We start from the raw sequence: 6,237 nt of genomic DNA, 5'->3' as shown, positions 1-6,237 counted from the left end.
ACTCATACCGTAACTTATATATATATACAATTTACAAAAAAAAAATCTATCATTGATATCGTTACCATTAAATATTAAGTATTTTTTATTATTTTATGTCAATTCCCAAGCTTCATTTTTTTATTTTATAATCGGTTTGGCGTTGAAAAACATTTGAATCGAGTTTTATTGGAGTGTGTTTGCACCTACACATATATTTATAAGTAAAAGGTTTATAATTGATCAACTTCAGTTTCTCAGTCCAAGCCAGATATATTTCTAATAAACTAAATACAGCTATATGGATTAGGTGTGCAGTCTTCAGCTATTATGTTTCAGGTAATATGTAGATAAAATACTATATGCAGAAGCATTTAAAGTTTTCAATTCGTCAACACCATAGCTGGTGAACTGGAACATCTGAAGCAAAATATTTTAATTAAGCTTTATATAGTTAAATATTTGGCTATATGGAATAATTAGTCCTTGTTTAATAATAATTACTATTATTATAAATAATAAAAACAAATTTTTTTAGTAATATAATTTTATTATTATGAAAGTCATGATGCAATAAAAAGAATTAATAAATTTTTTAGCAATTTTACGGTACTTTATTATGTATAAAGTAATAAGTAATAAAGTAATTCTATAAGCTGTAGAAATGAGTATGTTGAGTCACAAAATGTAATAAAAAGACGCGAAGATCATGTTGTAATCTATGTATCTAATATATAAAAATGAATATTTGGTTGTTCATACTTTATGTGCTACCATAAATGTTCAGGATTTTCCCGGGAACATTATATGTTGGTCTGTTTTTTTTTTCTGTAAAAAAAAAATTAACTATTTTAAATAAAAATATTAGCATTTTTGGGGCGTAGTCACGAATACATTTTTTTTCATAGTTATATGCCAATCTATTCGCCTCTATCTGAATAATAAGAAAAAAAACTGATTTTATCAAATGATTTTTTCTCCATTAAAAATTAAAGAAACGTGATAAGTATTTCAGTAAAGTAAGTCAATAAACGTTTTTTTAGGCAAAAGCAACTCATATACGTTTTTAGCGTCACCTGAAACTCTCATATACCATTTTTCAAAGATATTACAAATTAGACATTTTTTACCTTGATTTATTTGGAGCATTTTTTTTTTTTTTTTTTTTTTATTCCAGTGACAATTGTTCATTTATTCGTTCATGACTCTTCTGCATCTTATCCGATTCCTATTAGCACAAGAGCCGAAAAGAAAAAAGGGCAGTTATCTCACCCCAATTTTTTATTGCTTTAATGAAAACTATGTATAATTACTAGCCAAAATTAATGAGTCTGTCAAGTAGAGGTAGCAGAGATAAGAAATGGTGGCTGTTTCAAAACCTTAAATAAACATTAATTTTTCATTCGGAGCTCTATATCTTAAGTGCTATCCACAACAATAGAAAATCTAAAAGAATATAATTTAAAGAAGAGTAAATTTGCTGAAATATCAGCCCTAATAAAGCTATTTGCGTCCAATAGTTTTCGAGACATAGCCTTTTAAAAAGCAACATTTCATAAAAATGTACTGAAATGTCAGTAGTTAGAATCTATTTTGAGAAATCTGTATCTCAAAAACCATTTAACGTAAAGATGTCTATTAACACTCAAATTAAAGCTAAATAATTGTACTATAAAGTAGTTTATGACCTTTACCTTTGTAGGAATAGTAGTTTTCATAATATTTGCTAAAATAAATTGATTTATAGTTGTTCGGACAATAAGTTTGATTTATGAAAAACTTTATTTCAGAAACAAATGAATGTACATGTCTGCCAGTACTCAAATTAAAGCTAGTTATATTTACTATATATTAGACTACCTTGTTATAATTCTTGTCAGCTCTGTACCAATCACAGCTGTATAAGGCGAACCCAATTTTCCTGCTCTAAAAATAATACAATGTTAAAAATCTGTTGCGGTACATGCAATACACAATTTTCACTTATAATTTTATAACAATTGTCATAGTTCTGGTTTTTTAAAGTCTGATAGTTCTGGAAAACACGGATTGAAATTTAAAATTGCTTGTAAAAATCATTCTATAAAATTCAATGTTAATGTCTTATCTAAAGGGGCCTCTACATGTTGGCCGAGCCATGGCGAACTCAGACATACGCGAGCATGTGGATAGGTGGCTTGGCTTGGTTGGCCTAGGCTCGTTGCCGAGCCGTCGAGAGTCGGTTTTTTGTCCACAGATCAAAGGGGTTCGTGAGAGCGCTCGTGTAGCATCTACACCATTGTTCTTTGTCTAGTTGCAACTGAGAGCTGTTAGGAGGTTAAAGGTGTTTGTTGGTACTTTTTATAATAAGTTTTATATTTAATCTTATTTATTTATATTTAATTTCCTTTCATTTTCTTTTTTTGTAATAAAAATAATACAATCCAAGTGCAATGGCTGAAACTACTAGTACGTCCGCCATGCTTGCCTCTCTGAATAACACTGACATGTGGATGGTCCGCTCTTTGTTTGCCGAGCATTTGTACGAGCCTCCGATCCGTGGCGAGTGGCCAACATGTGGATCCACCTTAAGATTATAAGTTAATCAATTTGATACTTATTGCGGTGCTGAGATATGTTGCAACGAGGCAGATCAAAACTATTTCAGACCATCTATAATTCAAGAATGTTAGGATACAAAGTATAAACAAAATGTCCTCTAATCCCTACACAACAGGCCACGATTAAGTTTACTTGGGAATAATTAAAATCAATGAAGAATGAACGGTTCGCCATACATTGAGAAACTTCAACAGTCCGAAGCTGAGCAACATTTTTATGAAATGTTGCTTTTTAAAAAGCAATATCTCGAGAACTATTGAACATGGCCCGCCCGTAGCTCAGTGGTTAAGACACAGTCTTACCAATTTGTTGTCTATTGGCGGTGCCGGTTCGAATCCGGCCTGGGGCGTCGACTTTTTTCATTGAGTGGTGGTCCCACAAACAACCCATGGTTAGGGAGTTATAGGACTCCAATGTGGAAGTCTTGGCCGAAAAAACAAAACAAAAAAAAAAACTATTGAATGTAAATAGCTCTATTGGGGCTTTAAAGTTTAGCAAATTTTTACTCTACTTGAAATGATGTTCTCTTAGATTTTCTATTGTTGTTGCTAGTTTTAAAGATACAGAGCTCCGAATAAAAAATTAATTATTTTTAACGTTTTGAAACAGCCGCCATTTTTTATTTCTCCTACCTATACTTGGCAGACTCATCAATTTTAACTAGTAATTATACATAGTTTTGATTAAAGTAATCAAATATGGGGGTGAGATAACTGAATTTTTTTCTCCTCTTGGGCTCTTGTACTACGAGGCAACGCTGGTTAAGAAAGAGAGCCGGTTGATCCAGAGTGTATAAAAGAAAAACTCTAATTTTACTCGTAGGTAAACATTTTTTTTACTTTTACAGTGCAAAACTATACTATGGCGTTTTTAACATAAAAACAGTACTTAATGGTTAAAGTCACCATCAACTGAAAAGAGGAAAGCAAATTCTTTTTTTACAATGTATTGCGTTGGATGCTGGGGGTCCAAAAATTGGATTATTCATTACACAATGAACAAATCAGAAAAAAATCAGTGATGGGTTCTATTTCTACTAACCCCCGTGGGTTCTATTTCTACTGTTATGTTGAACTGTAAATTAACCAGTGTGTAATAAAGTATGGTTAGAACTTTTTATTACTGGTCATTTGTTGTATCACCTAAAATTACTCAAATATTTCAGTATAATAGCAGCATCTAATGTTGATGTAGTATTTTCTATCATCCATCATTTAATATGTACCAGTATGTACACTAAATGTTTCTACATGTTAACTGCGTTGCTCATCAATTTCATCAAATAGAGTCTCAGATAATGAACACATTACGGTAACAATAGGGGTATTCATGATCTAGTTAGATGATTTAGTTTAATATGTTAATTTCCTTCTTTCACCATGTTAAAACGGCATAACATATAACATGGTTGGGAGTCTGATAAATGGAGAATGACGTCACACAACAGATCAGCTGAGCTCGTTATCATTTTGTTTGTTGTGTTAGGTTACTTGCTCGTAGTATTTTTTTTTGGTTTGTTAGTATTGTTTGGATGATTTTATAACTAATAAAGCAATGGATGACAATAATAATAATAATAATAATAATAATAATAATGTAATGACAGCTGTCAATTAGCTCATCTTGATTCTCTTCCTCACCAGTTACAAGATCAACAAGACACTCAGTAGCCAAACTTTCACACCACTTCCACTTTTCACCTAATTTAGGCATGTTGTAATAAATTACTTTAATCAAAACTTAAAAGTAAACAATAATATGAAGTTTAGGAAGGAAAGGTTATAAAACTAGTTGCTCTGAAAACCGAATACGAGCTCTTATGCATTTACCATTTAACATGACTTTAAATAGGGCTGCTTACAATCCTATACTTATAACATTTAACATGGTAAAACATTTTACATTTAACACAACTCTATGAATACTCCTATATTAGAGCGTATTAAATGGAAAAACTCATGTTAAATGGAGAAATATTTACTTCTTATCATGTTGAAACAGTGTAAGATACAGCATAGTCAAGAGTCTATTACAAGGTCTGTTAAATGAAGAATGACGTCACGTAACAGACCAACTGAGCTCGTAAGCACTTTGTTTACATGTTACTTTACTTGCTCGTGGTTTATGTTTTGATTTTGTTAGTATTGTTTTGGATGTTTTTATAACAAATAAAGCAATGGATGATAATAATCATAATGTAATGACAGTTGTCAATTAGCTCATCTTGATTCGCTTCCTCACAAATTAAAAGATAAACAAGACACTCAGTGGCTAAACTTTCTCTCAACTTCCACTTTTCACTCAATTTAGGCATGTTGTAATAAATTAATTTAATTCAAAGTTAGAAGTAAACAATAACATGTTGGTAGGAACTTTTGTAGGAACGGTTATAAAACATATTGCTCTGAAAATCCGCTAGGAGCTCTTTAAATAGGGCTGCTCACAATTCTATACTTATGACATTTAACACGGTATAACATTTTACATTTAACACACCATGAATACCCATATTGTTATATTGTTCTTATACAATTACTCAGCGTAAAGTTGTACTACTTTATTAAATAGACAAAGAACATTTTGAAATTTAGTAGTGGTCATCTTTGCTCTCTTATTTCCTCATCTCATTGGTACACTTTTTCCAACCTAGAAAAGGAAAATAATAAGTTGTGATAATTGTGCTAAAATATTATAGTTAATGGAACATTTTTATTTTCTACATCATTCGATTTCAGCAAACTTCTATGTATCATATATACCGTGAGGGATCATATTTAGTTATATGTTTTAATATATTATATGAGACGAAATATTTAATAATGAAAGTAGATTTATGTTGCAAACGTTACCTACCTCCACCACATAGATTTGCTCTATCCAGCTTACATTGATTGCCAAATATTTTCGTTTCCGTCACACCATTAACTTCCCGTGTACCACAAACGGGGTCTTCATATTCAAGACAATATGTATTTTTACAATCTTTAGAATTGTCCTCAGAAATCACCCGAGAGACCAGATCTGAACAGAAAAGTCAAACAATATAGATAAATATTTGTACATTATGGAAGCTATTTTTTAAAGCAACGCCCTATTTATCGACTTTAGAATAACGCAGAAAAATATTCTGGTATTTTAAAATTAAACATATTCTACTACTTACACAGCTTTCCGATATGCTTTATTAAACAAAATAGTTGTCTTGATATAATTTACAATAACAATTGTTGATGATAATTAATAATAACATTAATTACAGCTTTGTGTTAACTTGTGTATGTCACTCACAAACTTAAAGTTGTACATAATATCATCGACTTTACGGAAGTATATCCTCCATTTTATAGCTAATTACGATTTGATAATAAATAAATGCTTTTGTGTTTCCATATCTCTGAAAATATTCAGGTCTTACCTTCGTTAATGTAAACCTATATCAAATATATGTTAGCGGCAAGTATCCAAATCATGGATATTAAAGAAATTTTTTTAATGAGCGAAGGATGCTTTAAATTTCAATAATTGAATAATTATTCTATTTTTTTTAAATTATTTATTTAATGTAATTTGCAACTGTACAAAATAATACAATAGGTAAATATGTAGTATGTTTCATATACACTTGAAAATCTTGGGAAGGAACCACCTATTGGTGGT

General features: G+C 30.6%; 1 long non-coding RNA gene across 1 annotated transcript; it reads right to left on the bottom strand.

Annotated features, from left to right (window-relative positions):
• Window positions 1–5,122: 5,122 nt before the first annotated feature.
• On the bottom strand, window positions 5,123–5,598 carry LOC106689328 (uncharacterized). Its single transcript, XR_001344418.2, has 2 exons — window positions 5,434–5,598; window positions 5,123–5,226 (listed from the first exon to the last, which is right to left on the bottom strand). It is a non-coding gene; the product is annotated as an uncharacterized lncRNA (long non-coding RNA).
• Window positions 5,599–6,237: the final 639 nt, after the last annotated feature.

The sequence above is a fragment of the Halyomorpha halys genome, unplaced genomic scaffold (assembly GCF_000696795.3).
Source record: "Halyomorpha halys isolate HHAL.00 unplaced genomic scaffold, Hhal_1.1 Scaffold1330.1, whole genome shotgun sequence".
NCBI lineage: Eukaryota > Metazoa > Arthropoda > Insecta > Hemiptera > Pentatomidae > Halyomorpha > Halyomorpha halys.
This window is presented reverse-complemented; position numbering and strand designations above follow the sequence as displayed.